Genomic DNA, 19,650 nt, shown 5'->3' on the forward strand with positions numbered 1-19,650 from the left:
TCTGAGCTGTTCATAACTGAATAGCATTATGTGAAATTTCAAGGGACAGGAAGACAACAATAACAGTAACAAGAATAACAAAAATAATGATAAACAACTACATTTTTATACTGTCACAGCAGCTTTTATTATCCACATTTTACATAAAATGGTAAGATTCAAAGACCTTAAGTGACTTGAACAACATCACACAGCTTGTAGCAACTGCATCTACAATCCTGCAATCTGCAGGAGCATTCCCTGACACAAATATTTCCCTATATCTTTTCTGGTACACTCAACATAGGGAAGGTAACCAGGGAAACTGAAGTTTATATCTGCATTTTTCTTACTCCTAGGGATCTAGTATACTTTGTCTATGCCAGATACTTTCTTATTAGTAGGAGGTCAGTGTTCTGATACAGGTGTGTGTGTAGTGATAAAAGTTCTCCAGAGACTCAGCTTCAACAAGGCAACTAAGATTCTGTCATTATCTTTAGGGTATATTTGAAAGCTCCAGGGATATTAGGAGAAGTCAGTTAGGTGAGGTATAAATATAACAAGAAGAGTTCAGACTGGTGGATGAATGACAGATTGACACAAACACATAATACCTGCTTTAGCCTTGAATCCTTTCATGCAGGGTTTCCATATGTCAGCCACATCCTCTTCTATTCCTTTAAATAAAAAAAAATGATGTGTGGTGGTCATATCACATATGAGTTCCACAATCCAGGCATTTGGAGAGATACCAAGATTAAAAAAACAGAGAGCCCCTGACCTCAAAGAGTTTATAATCTAGTAGGAGAGAGGAAACATATACACAAATAACTTTAAGCAAGATAGAATATGATAAATGTGTAAAAGAAAAAAAAGTATCAAAAAGTGCCACAATACTGGGGAGAAATTTGGCTTAGAGGGGGAGGGCTGGAGAACCAGAGAAGCAACATTTGAGCTTGCACTATAAAAATTCAGATGATAAATAATACTAATAGGCAAAGATAGGTTCAGCAAGGACATTCTAGGGATGGAGAATGATGGAAATATTGGAGAAGTTATGGAAAGCTGAAGGATTTGTGATGAAGATAATTTGGTTTGACCAACAGAGTTTGTGAATGAAAGTAGCTTGAAAGAAGGCTGAAAAGAGGACCCATTTTATTATTTCCCAATTATATGTAAGGTAGTTTTCAACATTCATTTTTTTTGTGGGGCAATGAGGGTTAAGTGACTTGCCCAGGGTCACACAGCTAGGAAATATAAATGTCTGAGGACAGATTTGAACTCAGGTCCTCCTGACTCTAGGGCTGGTGCTCTATCCACTGTGCCACCTAGCTGCCACAACATTCATTTTTATAAGATTTTTTAGTTCCTAATTTTTCTTCCACTCTCCCTGCCTCCTACTGAAGCCAGCAAGCAATCTGATATAGGTTATATGTTATAATCATGTTTAACATATTTCCACATTAGTCATGTTGTAAGAGAATAATCAGAACAAAAGAAAAAAAAACAAAAGAAGATACAACAACAACAAAACCCAACAAAAGTGAAAATAATATGTTTCAATCTGCATTCAGACTCCATAGTTCTTTTTCTAGATATGAAGAGCATTTATCATGTCTTTTGGCATTTACTTGGATCATTGTATTGCTGAGAAGAGCTAAGTCAATCACAGTTGATCATCACGCAATGTTGTTGACACTGTATACAATGTTGTCTTTGTTCTCATTTCACTCAGCATCAATTCACGTAAATCTACGTACTCATAATTTCTTTTAGCACAATAGTATTCCATTATATTAATATACCACAACTTGTTTAGCCATTGCCCAACTGATGGACATCCTCTCAATTTCCAAGTCTTTGCCACCACAAAAAGAGCAGTTGTAAATATTTTTATGTGTGGGTCCTTTCTCCTTTTTCATCATCTCTTTGGGATATAGGTCCAATAATGGTATTTCTGGGTCACAGGGTATGCACAATTTTATAGCCTTTTGGGCGTGGTTCTAAATTGCTCTCCAGAATTGATGGATCAATACACAACTCCACCAACAGTGCATTAGTGTTACAATTTTCTACATCATCTCCAACATTTATAATTTTCCTTTTTTGTCATATTAGCCAATTACAAAGGTGTGAGGTGGTACTTCAGAGTAGATTTAATTCCCATTTCTCTAATCAGTAGTGATTTAGAGCATTTTTTCATATGGCTGTAGATAGCTTTAATTTCTTCATCTGAAAACTGCCTGTTCATATCCTTTGACCATTTCTCAATTGGGGAATGACTTGTATTCCTATAAATTTTATTCGGTTGTCTATATATTTGAGAAATGAGACCTTCATCAGAAACACTGGCTGTAAAAATTGTTTCCCAGATTTCTGCTTTCCTTCTAATCTTATTTGCATTGGTTTTGTTTATACAAAAACTTTGAAAAGGTGGACCTAGAGCCAAATTTAGTGTTTTAAATGCCAGCCTGAAGAAACTGGAGAATGTTCAGTAGACAGTAGGAAATTATTGAAGTTTTTGAATGGTAGAGTGATTTGATCAGAGCTGTATTTTGGAAATAAAAGGATGGATTTGAAAAGAGAGAACTGGAAATAGGAAGGCAAGTTAAAATGCTATTGGAATAAGCCAAACCAAAAAAAAAATAATGAGGGTCTGAATTAGTGTGGCCTTGGGATAAGTTCACCAAAGAAGAGGGTGAAAAGGGAAGAGAATATGGCCAAGAACAAAATCTTAAAGTATGTCTCCAGTAAAGGATGGGAGGAAGGAGATCTAGAAAAGGAGAGAGAAATAAATTTTAAAGGTAGTAGAATCCTGAGAACCAAAGGACTAGAGAGTGTCAAGGAAGTAATTAAAAGAACTAAATTCTACAGAAAAGCACTAAATTTTGAGAAAAAACCCATTGCTGACCTTAGAAAGAAGATTTTGAGGGTGAGTATTGGTGCTGAAAAACAGATTACAAATGGTTAGGGACTGAATAGTTGGTACAAAAGTTGGGTTTTCCAGCACAGACTACTCTGTAGAAATTTAGCAGTGAAAAGGAAAGAGAGATGGGACTGATGATAGTTTGAGATGGTAGTAGGGTCAATGGAAGCTTTGTTTTTCTAAGAATAAAACAGACCAAAATATGTTTTTAGGTAGAAAGGTTTTCAGAAAAGGAGAAATTGAAGATGTAAGACAGGTGATGATTTTTGTTGCTAGGTCCTGAGGGAGGGTAGAAAGTCTCACCTTGTCAAAAGAGTCACCTCTTCTCTGATATTAGACAAAGAAGGAAGGATATTGGTGAAGACAGAATTTGGGGGCTTGGGAAAGGACTTGCTGGAACTTACACTGTATGAGCTGTCTCTTTCCAGTAAAGTTAAATGGGTGGCCATCTTCTAATAGTGAGGGTGGCCTAACCAGGATCTCTTGGGGGTGAAAAGAGTGACTTAAGAGGAACAAGCAAAACTATTTTTTCATCTCTAATGGTTTTTACTGTCATCCACTGTGTTTAGATTATTAAAAAGGAATACATATACATGTACGCTCATATACACACACTTATACATATATACACATATATGCATACACATACATATATATTATTCATATGTGTGTATATGTAAAACCACAAAACCATCATGCTTCATAATCCCCCTCCTCCATTCTTTCAGATCAGTGGAAGAAACTGTCATATTCCTTGATCTTGATATCAATTCAGGTTCATAGCAGGCTATGGTTAATGATACCATGGACATGACAGATTATAGTGTACTAAAACCCTGGCTTTGTGGGGAAATGAGTCGCTTACAATCTTGATTTTATGTGCTTCCCAAGGATTTTTTATCTTAAAAAATATATATAAAATAAATGATGGAAAACTGCAAATTACACTTTAAATCACACTGACAGAGATATACAGGGTTCACAGAGCTTTGTAATAGTCATTCATACTACACACATTCGTTCCACTGCTTGAACATAATCCTTGTATTTCCATTATGAATCAGTTTCCATTTCTTAAATAGCATCTGCTGGAAGATTTAGAAGAATTAGAAGAAGACGAAGGAGGAGAGGAGAAGAAGGAGAAGGAGGAGGAGCAGAAGGAAGGAAGGAAGGAAGGAAGGAAGGAAGGAAGGAAGGAAGGAAGGAAGGAAGGAAGGAAGGAAGGAAGGAAGGAAGGAAGGAAGGAAGGAAGGAAGGAAGGAAGGAAGGAAAGAAGATGAAAAGTAATTACTTATTTTACAAAAAGACTTATACTGGAAATGTGGAGAATATACATGTGTGTATAGTCCTTTAAACATCTGTTTAATACTACTGACACAATTATCACTTCTGTACAACCTACAAGAAATTAAATCTTACTATAATCTAGAACACATACATATTTTTACATGTATTTACACCTTTTCCAGTGTGAAACAAAGGGTGCATGCAGACATTATTTGTGACAAACTCCTCCTAAGCAGATTATCGGAGCTTTATTAATCAGCAAGTGATTGTTATTTCATAAGATCATAGGATTAGTGCCTAGTAATGCACCTTAGAGATCACCTTGTCTAACGCTCTCATTCTACATATGAGGATACAGACAGCTGAAACAAATATGTGGTTTTTCTAAAGTCAGACAGGTAGTACGTTTCAGAGCCAAGCAATGATTATCTCTCCTTTGATTTTGAATTGAATGTTCTTTCCACTACATCAATGATAAGAAACCAAATAGATGTTTGAAGGGCTGGTCATAAATATTCTGAATAAGATTAAGTCTCTGAGGGCAAAACAAAGCAGAGGATGTTTATATTAGTCAGGAATAAAAAGGGGGTTAAAGTACTATATTGCTTAAATTACCAGGTGAAAAAGTTTATTAGGCACATTAATTGCCTGGATGGTTGCCTCAATTTGCTGACCAAGCAATGTCTATGGACTACTTGGTGAAGGTGAGTGGAACATATTTTAATAATGGCATAAAATTGAAAAGTGATGCTCGGGGGCAGCTAGGTAGCACAGTGGATAAAGCACTGACCCTAGATTCAGGAGGTCCTGAGTTCAAATCCGGCCTCAGACACTTGACACTTACTAGCTGTGTGACCCTGGGCAAGTCACTTAGCTCTCATTGCCCTACAAACAAACAAACAAATAAATGATAAATAAATAAATAATAGACTTAAAGGAAAAAAAAAGAAAAGAAAAGTGATTCTCAGTAGCCTGGAGAATTAAAACAGGAAAACAAGAAGATGCGTGGCTCAGAGCAGTGACTTCAAGAATCCCAGGATATAGATGATGTGGAAGTAGCTTGATCAGAAATCGTGAACAAATGTGAACTGACTTCCTTAAGTAGGTGAATATAGAGAAAGAAAACAAAGGATTATGGGCTCTTATGGGGTTTTATATACAGCAGAGGAGAATAAAGAAGAAAAACTAATAAAGAAAACAACAAAAAAATGTCACAGAAGAAATTAGAGAGGGATAGAAAAAGTGTAAGGGTGTTAATGCATCAAGTACGCAGATTCAGGTGATCTTTGTATCAACCAAGAAGACCATGAACTATATGGCCAACTGTTTCTTTTTCAATGGTTTGAATTTCTGTGTATTTTGAAATACATTTTATGCTTGTACGATATGAATGCAATGAAATACAAGTTCTCCTGCTGTTATAGGTCAAGCTTTGATGTTTATCTACACTATAATGCTTTATCCCAATTGGGCCAATTCTACTATTACCAATCAATAGATTCCTTTGGAGTAATATTGCTCTGTAGGGGAAGCGAGGTGGAACAATGGGAACCTGGAATCAGGGATACCCAAGTCCAAATCCAGTATCAGACACTCACTGGCTATGTGACCCTATTTGCCTCAGTTTCCTCATCGGTCAAATGAGCTGGAGAAGGAAATAGTAAACCTCTCCAGTATCTTTGCCAAGAAAACCCAATATGGGGTCACAAAGAATTGTATTTGACCGAACAAAGATAATAAATATTGCTCAGAGTGCATAAAACTCATACTCCATTCATTGGCTAGATTTGAGCCAAAGAGATCTGAATGAGGGTTTAGCATGTCCCAGTCACCAGAAGTTCTGATATTAATCATGCTATTGTATATCCTAGATTTGGGAAGTGCTAGGGCTTTGGGAATTACATGCTGTGCCTGTATTTATCCTTTGTCCAATAAACAGCTAAATTAATTTGTTAACAATTGCACAATTTGTTAACAATTTCCTACTGTCTCACTAGAAAAATTTTATTGGCTTAACTAATACAGGATATAATTATAACATAGTTGATGCTGCTAGACTTCTCTACATGGAAAAGAGGATGATACACAATGCAAAAGGTAGAGGAAAGGTTGATTAGACTAAGAATTTGGTCAATGAGTCATTGATTAATCTAGACAGGTTAGGTAGAATACTGAAGTTTAATCACTTGATGAAGATAAAAGTTGTAGATATCTAAGCAGGGAAATAAAAGCTATAAATAGAAGAGATTAAATCTCTACTCACACACACACACACACACACACACATTTAATTTTTTCTCCTATCTACTGACTCTTTTACAGCTGCCTATAAAGATATTTGGGCATTCCCAATCCAAGAAAGCTCCCACTCCATCCCTCTACCTTGTCCCACTTGTATGCCATTTCTCTTCTCCCTTGCTTGATCTAATTTATTGAAAATGAGGCTCTGATGCAAGATCAATTATGACATCCACATCACTACATCTAAAGACCTTCACCATAAGTTCTTTGCCATTTTCTGTACTATTGACCACTCTCCTTCCGGAATATACCCTTTTCCCTTGGCTTCTGAGTCATTACACTTTCTTAGTTCTCCTCCTACTTCTTAACTCTTCTTTGTATCTTTGCTCCTCTGCTTCCTGACATCCAAATATTGGTGTCCCCTGTGGTTCTATCCTCAGTCCTCATCTCTTTTCTTTCTCATTCATTTCTTTGAGTATTTTATTCACTTTCCTTCCTTCAACTATTATCTATATGCAGTATAATTCACAGATCTACATATCCAGTCCTGACTTTTTTCTGGGCTTTAGATACATAGAGACATATCACACTACTGATAGTCATTTTCATTTAAAATCCATCATAGCATCTGAAACTCAACATGTCCAAACCCAAACTTATCTTTTCCTGAAGCCTGCTCCCTTTTCTGACTTCCTTCTTTGTCAGTAGAACTAATATTTACCATGTTTGATTTTCCTTCTCCCTCCACATCTAATTGTTAGCTCCTAACTCTTCTCCATTTGGTCATGGCCTCCTGAGGTGGTGAAGTAACTTAGAGCAATATGGATTTTTCCAAATACTTTATAGAGTTTTCATACCTCCAGCTAAAAGTGTAGGGAATGGCCTTGATGTATATACATAGTCCTAATGCCTCATAGCATCTGAAAACAAGACACTATATGCATTGTTATATTCCACTATCTTCCCATTCCCATGACATTCCAAGATATCACACCTCCTCCAATTTTCTCCAAATATCACTTAGTCCTCCCTCCTAACCTAGTCATTATTTGCTGTACTTTACATAGCACAAGTTCAATCTTTCTCTTCATAGCTATCTTTCTTTGCTTGCTTTCATTCCATTATTTCCCACAGTTAATAATGGGTCCATTTTCTGGCTATCATAACTTGGCTTTCCTTGATGCTGAATTCTTGTGGTCCTCTTAGAGGTTGTCTCCACTCATCATAGATTTGAATATAAGTGCCAATTTTTAAGATAAAGGGCCTTACCTCTATTCCTTGTCCCATCTCCCTTTACATTTTAAAGATGGAGTAATTTAAAAATAATACATTCCAAACATAAAGCTACATGGACAAATGTCCATTCAGCTGAAAGACCCACTTCCTTCCACTCTAAGCCGGGACTATTCTTTTTTTTTTTTTTTTAGTGAGGCAATTGGGGTTAAGTGACTTGCCCAGAGTCATACAGCTAGTAAGTATTAAATGTTTGAGGCCGGATTTGAACTCAGGTACTCCTGACTCCAGGGCCGGTGCTCTATCCACTGCACCATCTAGCTGCCCTGGGACTATTCTTTTTGTCAGGCCTTTTTCTTTAGCCAGACTTTGAACAGTTTTAATTATTATAACACTTATAAGCTGTCAATCAGATTTTATCTATATAATATTTCTTGCATCCATCCCCTCTTCCCTACTTCCACTACAGTCATATTAGTAGAGGCACTTTTTGTAATCCCTCTGGATTATTACAATTGCCTCTTTTTTAATTTTTATTTTTCTTTGTGGGTCAATGACTTGCCCAGGGTCACACAGCTAGTAAGTGTCAAGTGTCTAAGGCCAAATTTGAACTCAGGTCCTCCTGAATCCAGAGCTGGTGTGTTATCCACTGTGTCGCCCAGCTGCCCCCATTACAATTGTCTTTTAACTGGTCTCCCAAACTAAACTTTCTTCCTTTTTCAATCTAGCCTTTTATACTGCTAAGAAATTAATTAGTTATGCATAAATCCGATCAAGTCATTCCTAAACTGAAAGCTTCTGCTCTGCAATTCCTTGTTATATGTCAATACAGCAAGGAACTATAATCAAATTTAATATCTGTTAACACAGTACTCAAGGAAATTGAAATTTGAGAACCTCTGTATCCTCTATGTTCAGGCTTATTTCTCTCTCTGTCTCTCTGTCTCTGCCTCTGTCTCTCGGGCTCTGTCTCTCGGGCTCTCTCTCTCTGGCTCTCTGGCTCTCTCTCTCTCTCTCTCTCTCTCTCTCTCTCTCTCTCTCTCTCTCTCTATCTCTCTCACACACACACACACACACACACACAAATACACTGCTCTCCTCCACATACATTGTCCTCTAGCAAAACTGGACTACCATCTTCCTTGAATGTCTTCTTTCCTACTTCTGTACATTGGGTACTGTGGTTCCTTACTCTTGACATGTCCTCCCTCATTATCTCACCTGCTAAAATCCTACTTATTAATTAAGGTTCAGTACCTTATATCATCTTCTTCATTAAGGCTTCTATAATTCTGCAAGAAGTAATGGTTCCTTCTCCTTCAGACCTTGTCTAATATTCCAATTGCATCTCTCGTGTGTTTTTTTCTGGTATCTTATAGTATAGCTTTTCATGTGTATCTTTGTGTTTAAATCTCATGCTGTGGGGGCAGCCAGGTGGCACAGTGGATAAAACACCAGCCCTGGATTCAGGAGTACCTGAGTTCAAATCCGGCCTCAGACACTTGACACTTACTAGCTGTGTGACCCTGGGCAAGTCACTTAACCCCCATTGCCCCACAAAAACAAACAAACAAATAAATAAATCCCATGCTAAACTGAGAATTCCATTAGGGTTTGTTTAATCATTGTATTTCCTTCAGCATCTCAACCCAGTGTTTATGGACACTAACGGATGTACAACAAACACATGCTGAAGTTCTAGAGATTGTTCATAAGTGGGAGTAGAGATATGGAAAAGAACCCAGAAGGGACGGTGAGTTAAAATGACACTTTTTTTTAAAATTATGGATAAAAACTGACTGTTTTTAGGTGGTTAGATGACAGGAAAAAGTCATTATTGCCAGAGGAGGAAATAAGAGTAAAAATGCCTTGTAAAACAGCATGATCTCTCTATTTTTTTTAAGTGAGGCAATGAGGGTTAAGTGACTTGCCCAGGGTCACACAGCTAGTAAGTGTCAAGTGTCTGAAGCAGGATTTGGACTCAGGTCCTCTTGAATCCAGGACCAGTGCTCTATCCACTGCACCACCTAGCTGCCCCTCACATTATCTCTTTCTTGCATAAAAAGGTTCAAGCTAAAAAGAAAATAAATGGGTAGTAGCTGGTGAATTCAACAACCTAGAAATAATTTGGATCACGTGTCCAGAAGTCAGATATTCTCTTTCTCTAGGGGGTAGTCCTTTAGGGTAGACAACACATTCCTTATTTCTCCCGAGAAGGGGCTTCTTCAGGACTATTTCTGAATAGAAAACAAACTAATGAGTGCAGACAGTAGTCTAATCTCTCATTCTCTATAGCTACCAGCAGGTGCAAAAGATGTAATATCTTTTCTTTCCTTGCTTCAGACAAGAGGGAGTTTAATAAGAAGTTATGAGAATTACTGCTTCAGCATTCTCAGTAGCTTTATTCCAATGCATGCCTAGCCCATAGCCCATCTTGGCATATAAGACTTTCTTGACTGGTCAATCAGCTATATATTATACACAGAAAAATCACAGAATGTTAGACCTGAAAGGAATTTTCTTAGAGACCATCAAGTCCAATTTTCACATTGGTAAATGAGGAAATTGAGTGATCCACATAGTGTCACACAACTTCTTAGCAAAAGAGCTAGGACTAGAGGTCAAGTTTTCTGGCTTCCAGAAAGTGTATTTCCACTACAGTGAAGACCTTCCCATAAACCTCTCCTTATGTAAACTAGGAAATCATAGCATTTAGAAATGATTAAGCTTTATATTTATGTCTCTCATTAAAATCATACTATCACTCAAAATGATATTAAAGATTTAATATTAATACATGGGTCATAACATCCTTTATTAACTGATGTCAGCAATCACATCTACACTTTAATTACTATGCAGCAAGTATAATTGAAAATCTAACAAAATTTACCATCTTTACAACATCATCAATTAATTTGTTTTTCCCCATGAAAACATTTATTTAGCAATAGCTTCCCAGATCCATTAAATTCATCATAGCAGCCAGTACTATAAAAATGTAATTTCCACCCTCAGGCTAGATCTAATTTAGAAATCTTAAATTTGTCAATGATTTCTACCATTTTGCTGTAATTACAATCATCCTTCTTTTACTTGGGAAATGTAATGCACAGCTTGAAAAAGTCTAATAGTGGGAAACCCCTTCAGAGAGTAATATTCCATTTGGAAAGAGTCCCTTCTCACTTATCTGAAATAATAGAGGACATATATATATATATATATATATATATATGTGTGTGTGTGTGTGTGTGTGTGTGTGTGTGTGTGTACGGTATGGGCGTGCTTTGGTTCAGAGCTTGAAGGAAACTTAGAAAGCAGTCTAGTCAAATCACCTTTTACAGATGAAGAAACTAAGGATCAGAGAAATTAAGTAACTTACTGAGAGTAGTCAGGATCTAAATCCACATTTTTTGAATCCCAAAGCAGTGTGCTTACAAAGCATCTATGTCATAACTCCTCAAACCAATGAGGAACATTTAAAATAACTGATTATGGGGCAGCTAGGTGGCTCAGTGGATAGAGCACCAACGCTGGATTCAGGAGGACCTGAGTTCAAATTTGGCCTCAGACACTTGACACTTACTAGCTGTGTGACCCTGGGCAAGTAACTTAACCCTCATTGCCTAGCAAAAAAAAGAGAGATCTAGATTCTAGTCTACACTCTGTCACTAACTAGTTACATGACATTGAACAAATTACTTCACCTCCCTGTGCCTCAGTTTCCTCAGTTACCAAATGAGTTGGTTAGGGTAGCAGATCTCTAAGGTCTTTTTTGGTTCTAATAAAATTCTATGTCTTTTGCTTGCCAAATTGCCCTCTTCCCCTCTGCCAGGATATCAAGATGCAGATTATCTTGAATAACCATTAGTTTAGGGGAGCAATACAAATCTTATTTGAATCATGCTAGTTTGGTCAGGCTTCCTGCATATGGAAATTCTAAGTCTATAATAAACACTTGGTGTGGGGCAGCCAGGTGGTGCAGTGGATAGAGCTCTGGCCCTGGAATCATGAGGACCTGAGTTCAAATCTGGCCTCAGACCTTTGACACTTACTAGCTGTGTGACCCTGGGCAAGTCACTTAACCCCCATTGCCCCACAAAAAAATAAATAAATAAACAAACACTTGGTGAATCATAAATTCTTTAAAGCTGTTAGCAAGAAGGGTTCTTGATTTTTTTTTCTTGGTTTGTCAAATACCTCTCTGTAAGTACAATGAAAGCTATGAACAACATCTTAGAACGATGTTTTCAAATGCCTAGAATAAAATTCATAGGATAACAAAGGAACCTGATTATATTAAATACAGTTATCAGAAGAAACATACATGCATTCACATATGTATATGAATATATAGTATACATCATATATATGGTATATAGTAAACTCTGAATGCTAGTATATAGTACACGCATTTACATATGTTCATTTACACATGACTATATAGCTGTGTGTATATATGTGTATGGATGCACCTCCTGTAAGGGAACCATTCTCTGTACAGCTATCTAAAAGTTTCCATTACCATTTGGTTCAGCAATAAATCAGCTTGTTGGCAGGTATGATAAAGATAAATCATATATGTATATCTATATTTTAAATGTCTTTATGATGAAGTTAAATACAATTAACTACAGACTCAAGGTTCTTAGTCCTAGAAGGAATCTTAGAAGCAATTCATTTAAAAGCCTTTATTTTACAAATGAGGACACTTGATTAACAGAGGTGTTAAGTGAATTGTCCAAGAACATTATGCTAGTGAGGGTCAGAGTTGAGACTGTAACTAGTTCCTTTGGACCCCAGTCTAGAGTTCTTTCCACTCTGTAAATGACTGAAATGTTATATTTAAAGTCGTAACAAAATATGTACCTTTTTTTATAATGAACTCTCTCTTCTCTGAATCATTTTCAGACTGAAAGTACAGATACATGTAATCACAGTTTGTGTCATTGCTCACCTTTAGCAGATATGCTATAGATATAGAAACTGTCTTTTCTTCACTAAAGTGTTTTCAGACACTTGGGGCACATAAAGAGACATAACCACTGTTAATGAAAAACCTTAAGGGCAGACAACATATTCCTTTTAATCCCATTAGGTGGTGCTATCAGATAGGAAGAATTGAAAAATGTTGTTCAGTAAGTATTTGCAAACTGTACAATTCATATGTTTTTCCTATTATTGCTAACATTTACTCTGAAGGTTAGGAGATTTTAATACAATGTAAAACTTTCTCATGTATAATCATATGATTTTGTAGACAACATTACCTTATCTCTATTACCACTAAATGAAACTAAAAATTTCTACAAAAGTCATTTCTTCTGAAAATATTCTTCATACTCCATAATTTGATTTCTATGGTAAGGAGACTCCAGATTTAGGGTAAAGATTCTCTTTTTTCCTTGTTGGTACTTATATTTTTCATCTTTGATGTCAAACATATTTCTCTTCTAAAACTGTTGCATGGCCTCCAGCATTTTCCCCAAGATGATGCCTACAGTTCAGTAGATAACAAAAGGTGGATGTGATGGGCAAAGTATTGCAATGTTATTGATAGAAAGGGAAATCTAGTTCAGGGCTTCAACGTGTGGTGGTTTCCTTTACTGAGGCAGATCATGGCCTCACAGATCTTAGGAGCTACAACTAAAAGGTCATCATCATGTGATCAGTCTGGGGATGAGCCTTTGCAAACATAGAGACAATGGTTCTGGAACAATAACCATACAGACTATTTACCCTAACTAGAAGCTCTTTTTTTTAAATTAAATTTTATATTTTTAATTAGCAGAAATCTATTTTTTCTCACCCCCTACTCTATTAAGGAAAAAAAAAACCTTCTAACAAATATGTACAGTCAACCCCAAAAAATTTCCTCAGTGACTGTGTGTATGATTTATTTATATATTATATATAATATACAAGATTGTGTATGTATACATATATGCACATGCATATATGTGTATGTAACAAACATTTATAACATATAATAACTAACATACAGAGCTTTAAGATTTGCAAAGCACCTTAAAATGGTATGTCATTTGATCCTCACAACAACCCTGGAAGGTAGGTACTATTATCCTCATTTTTCAGATGAGGAAACTGAGGCAGAGGTTAAATGACTTGTCCAAGTTCACACAGGAAGTAAAAGTCTAAGATTGTATAAATGTGTATGTTTATCATATACCATATATAATACATAATATTTGATGCACGCATATAATTCTACTTCTTGAGTTCATCTCTATTAGAACTGCACCTCTCTGTCAGGAAGTGGATAAAGTATTTCATTGTACAACTTAGTAGAACCTACTAGAAAGTGTTCTCTGCTGGCACAATGGGTGATCTACACATTTACCATGAGCAAATGGAGGAGAACTTTGGCAGGAGGATGTGTGTCAAATTCAAAATATGTCTAAGGGAAACCTCCTGTATTTTTTTTTTTCGGGTCAATTGGGGTTAAGTGACTTGCCCAGGGTCACACAGCTAGTAAGTGTTAAGTGTCTGAGACCGGATTTGAACTCAGGTACTCCTGAATCCAGGGCTGGTGCTCCATCCACTGCACCACCTAGCTGCCCTACCTCCTGTATTTTTAGTGAGTTTAATCATTTCTTTAAAAAAGATAAACCAATTTCTTCCCCAGCCCCCTTTTTTAAAGAACAAAACAATAATGACAACTCTTACATATAGCTCTTTAAGGTTTGAATATGCTTTGCAAACATTATCTCATTTTATCTTTACAACAACATTGGGAGGTATGTGCTATTATTATCCTTACTTTACAGATTAGGAAACTGAGACAGACAGAAGCTGAGAGAATTGTCCATGGTCACACAACAAGTAACTGTTTTAGGTTAGATTTGAACTTGTCTTCCTCTCTCCAAATCCATTGTTCTAGTCTACACACACACACACACACACACACACACACCCCATCACCACCACCACCACCATCACATACATAAACAGAGAACATATATATGGCCAATTCACTTGTTCTAACTTCAGTTTAACGTCTGATAGGCAAGATAAACAATATGTTACAATGTTTTCATAATATGCATAGAATTATGACTTTTTAGAGGCAGCATAGATGGAAAGCCAACCTCAAGATCACAAAGACCTGAATTCAAATTCCAAATAGGATACATACTGACAATGTGACTCTGGGCTAGCTATTTAACCTCTTCGTGCCCCAAGAAACTTTAAGACAAGTACACAAAAGTTATCAATCTGTATGGCTAATAGGATTTCCTTAGACCTGTGGCATGTAAAACTATATGTCTAGTTGCCTTATTTCTGTCCCAAGTTTGGGGAAAATTAGCTGAGCTTCCTAATATAGTTGTTACTTATAAATTAGAAGCTTTAGCTGCAGTTTTGGAGCATTAAGCATTTATTAAAGTATATTAAATATTAGTAAAGAGAACGCACGTGTCTCTGAAAGTTAAGAAAAGGCCTATCAAGCCTAGAGGAAAAATAGAACTCAGCTTGGCCTTCTAGCTTAGAGGAGAGAATAGAACTCAGCCTGGCTTTCTAGCCAGAGGAAAAATAGAAGTCAGTCTGGCCTGCTTCTTCCTCCAAGTCCTCTGCCACCAAGAGTGCCTCAGAGAGAGTCTAACTGAGAGTAACTGGGTGAGGAAGCTTTTTCTGAAATCTGTAGCAGAGACAGTCCTTACACATAGCTTCAAGCTAATTTGCTAGCATCAACCAAATCCATTGTTTCACTGGACTTGAGGGTGGTCCTGTGTTGAGGTCAGAGTTCAAACCCTCTGAGAACACACCCTCTTGAGGGCCAGGCCCAGGTGTGGTTTTAATTGAATTAGCTTTAAGGGAGTTAATCATTCAATTCAAACAACCTTAATCCAATCAATTCCCTCTAGTGGGCCTTTGGGCATTCCCCAAACTCTATTATTTTATCACAGACTAATGAAATCACCAATTTGGGTTTTCCTGCGCTCCAAAAAATTTTTATTTTATATCACTGGCCTAGAATTCAGATTTTATTCTCAGAAACAAAATAGTTATTAAATATCAGATTGAACATTTCATTTACATCTTTTTAAAAGGCTATTTTTGGGGGGCAGCTAGGTGGCACAGTGAATAGGGCGCTGGCCCTGGATTCAGGATGGACCTTAGTTCAAATCTGACCTCAGACACTTAACATTTACTAGCTGTGTGACCCTGGGCAAGTCACTTGACCCCACTTGCCCTCCAAAAGAAAAAAAAGGCTATTTTTTTGTTGTTGAAAGTTAAATTCAATTTCACAATTACTTATTGAACATATCTGTTGTGTGCATAGCCTTGTTCCAGATGTCATTGACCAAAAGAAGTAGATATCTCTTCCTTCAAGGAGCTTAAAATCTTGTCAACAAGATTATGGATCCAGATATGGAATAATTAACTAAAAAAGCAGAGTGGTATATGATTGATATCTATGAGTAATATATTTATACTTAAGTACACTCATGATTTCATCTATGTGGCTACTCCCTCCCCTAGGGCAGGTATCATACCTACTCATCCAATGTGATTCCTGCCCATGTTTTCCATACATTTTCTAATGTGCCTGAGGCCATGCTCTTGTTCTCTTGGAGATAACTTGATAAAATCATTTATGCTGTCACTTATTATTGACATGCTATAGCTTGCTTATATGTGCCACATATTTTTCCATGGCCTTTTGGGTTATTTAAAATTTTCATTCCTTCCAAGATCATTGTACTTTATGATTTCCATCCATATGGCATCACTGGGAGAATCTTGCTATTGCAGAGAAAGAAATTTATAGCAATAAATAATTTGGTATCACAAGAAACACTGTGCAGCTTGTCAACTGAAATCTGGCCCAATATATGAGTGGTATAGCCAATATGTGCTATAGGAATTGGAGGGGTGGGAGTGGGGAAGCATTGTGGATTATTATAGTCAGGGAAGGCTTTAGGTAAAAACAATTCAAGGTGATAAACTTTGATGACCTGGGGTTCACACAAAAAATTACCCTTATTACAAAAATCTTTTCATTCTGCTTTGGTTTGAAATGCACAAAGACTATCTTTTTAAAACAGTCTACTTTGTTGGGAAAGAGCCTTTTCAACATATAATTGCAGGCCAAGTCTGCAATGCCAAAACAAGGGAGTTATCGGTGTATTTTCACATTCACATAATGTACCTTGTCCGTAAAGATGCCTATGCTTTTAGATTGGTGAATCTCTAGCTCAGACCTCCATTTCATGAGATGTCCTAGCTATAGTCATTTCACTCTCAATTCAACTAATTACCCAAATTTCTCCACCTCCTTAACCATTTGGTCTTGCCCCCACTCAGGCACTCCATTTTCTTTTCCAGCTTCCTTTTATGAGTTGTCTTTACCTATTAGATTGTGAGCTCCTAGAGAGTAGGAACCATCTTATCTATTTTTATTTGTGTCTCTAGTGCACAGGACCTGACCCATGGAAAGTATTTAGTAAGTGCTCTGTCTATTTCATCTATTTAAAATAAAGATTAGCTACCTCTGAGTTGCTGGGGAACCAAATGAGATAAAATATAAAGCACTTTGCAAATTTTAAAGCATTATAAAAATTCTAGTAACAATAATAACTATATCATTATATGTTTAATTATATGTATAATTATCATGTTATACAATGTTATATCATTATATGTATAATGTTATATCATTATATGTATAATTATATGTATAATTATCATGTTATACAATGAATGCTATAAGTATGCTATAAAATATTATTATTATACTAAAAGGGCTTTTCCTAGAAGGAATGGGTTGAGACCAAACCCACAACTGAGAGTATGAGAAACCACCTGTCTGGGGTCTGCCTACTGATAAGAACCAATGGTGGACTTTGAAGAAATAGAGCTACTCATTCAGTATGGAGCTGAAAGGAAATTCTTAAGTTAAGGGGTGACCTGTCATTTGGGTAGAGAGTGAGAAAGAGTTGGGACAATGGCAACCATATAACAGTCAAAAAATTGCAGAATTTCAGAGGTGACAGGGACCTTAGAGAACTTCTATTCTAATATAGACATACCTCATAGGTATTGTGGGTTTGGCTCCAGATCACAGCAATAAAATGAATTTTGCAATAAAGTGAATCACACAAATTTTTTTGTTTCCCAGTGCACATAAAAGTTACGTTTACACTATACTGTAGTCTATTAATTGTGTGTAGTATTGTCTTTTTGTGTGTGTGTGGCAATGGGGGTTAAGTGACTTGCCCAGGGTCACACAGTAAGTGTCAAGTGTCTGAGGCTGGATTTGAACTCAGGTACTCCTGAATCCAGGGCTGGTGCTTTATCCACTGCGCCACCTAGCTGCCCCCTAGTATTGTCTTTTTTAAAAAGTATATACCTTAATTAAAAAATACTTTATTGGTTTTTTTTTTAAAGCTAGAAATCATCTGAGCTTTGAATGAATCATAACCTTTTTGCTGGTGGAGGGTCTTGCCATGATATTGATGGCTATTGACTGATCAGGATGGTGGTTGTTGAAGTTTGAGGTAGCAGTGGCAATTTCTTAAAAAAAGACAACAATGAAGTTTGTCACATCAAATGACTCTTCCCTACAATTAAAAACTTAGAAACTATTGTAGGTTAATAATTGGACTAATTTTAATATTATTGTGTCTCAGGGAATAGGGACATCCAAGGAGAAGGAGAGAGACAGGGAATGGCCAGTTAGTGAAGCAGTCAGAGCACACATGACATTTATCCATAAGTCTGCTATCTTATATGGGCATGGTTCCTGATGCCCAATAACAATTACAATAGCCACATCAAAAATCACCAATCACAGAGCACCACAATAGATATAACAATAATGAAAAAATTTGAAATATTGTAAGAATTATCAAAATACGACACAGACATGCTGTGAACACATACTGTTGGGAAAAAATGGTGCTGGCTTTCTAGACATAAGGTTGTCACAGACTTTCAATTTGTTTTAAAAAAAATATAATATCTGCAAAGCTCAATCAAGCAAAGAACATTAAAAAAGGTGTGCCTATACCTTTATTTTACACATGAGGAAACTAAGAATTAGATTACGTGACATGCCTCCAAGCACAAAACTGCTTAAAGTCATTTTAAGGAAGAATTTTAGGATGCTTTTGGTTTTAATACCTCCTTTTGCTCTTTACTGTAGCCTAATACTTTTGGGGAACAGCAGAAGCTCTGGTAGCAGCTAAATGTAGGTTGAACATAGCATAGAACCAATTCATTAGGATTCTATTTTCCTGAAGCCCATAAAGGACTTAATATAATTTGACCCAAATTCTCTTGGGTAAAGACCAAAGGGTAAGTGGTAAATATCATGCCTCAATATATTTATTGATAGGACAGTATTTATAGATGTTACCACTAATGTTATTTCTATGTATAGTATAGTTATATACATATGCATATATATTACACACATAATATACTTTATACTATCATGTGTGTGTACACATTATGATATAGTATTATACTATAGTATAGTACTCTAGAAATGTTACTACTGTGTGTGTATATATAAACCCATATTATCTGTAAGGACAGAATTTATAGATACTACCACAAATAACATGTAACTATTTAACCACATATATTTTAAATAATAAAATCTGTAATTGACCTAGACATCAGAAGCCAACTAGTCTAATTACTCTACTTTATTATTGTGGAAACTGAGACTCAGGGAGAGCAAATGACTTAACCAGGGTGACACAAGTAATAAGTATGGGATGCAGGATTTGAACCCAGGTGTTCTGATGCTATACTATACCAAAATATTATAGATGTGACATCATTCCAGGGTATCAAATCTTGCATAATATCTTTGCCTAAGAAATTGATTTTTTTTTATCCCGGCACTAGATTCATTGCACTAGGATCTTTGATTTAGGATCACATGAGAAGCTTAAATTTTCATTAAAGCTAGTAAAAAATACTTTCTCAACTTAGATATGGCAAAATCTAGT

The sequence above is a fragment of the Dromiciops gliroides genome, chromosome 3 (genome assembly GCF_019393635.1).
Source record: "Dromiciops gliroides isolate mDroGli1 chromosome 3, mDroGli1.pri, whole genome shotgun sequence".
NCBI lineage: Eukaryota > Metazoa > Chordata > Mammalia > Microbiotheria > Microbiotheriidae > Dromiciops > Dromiciops gliroides.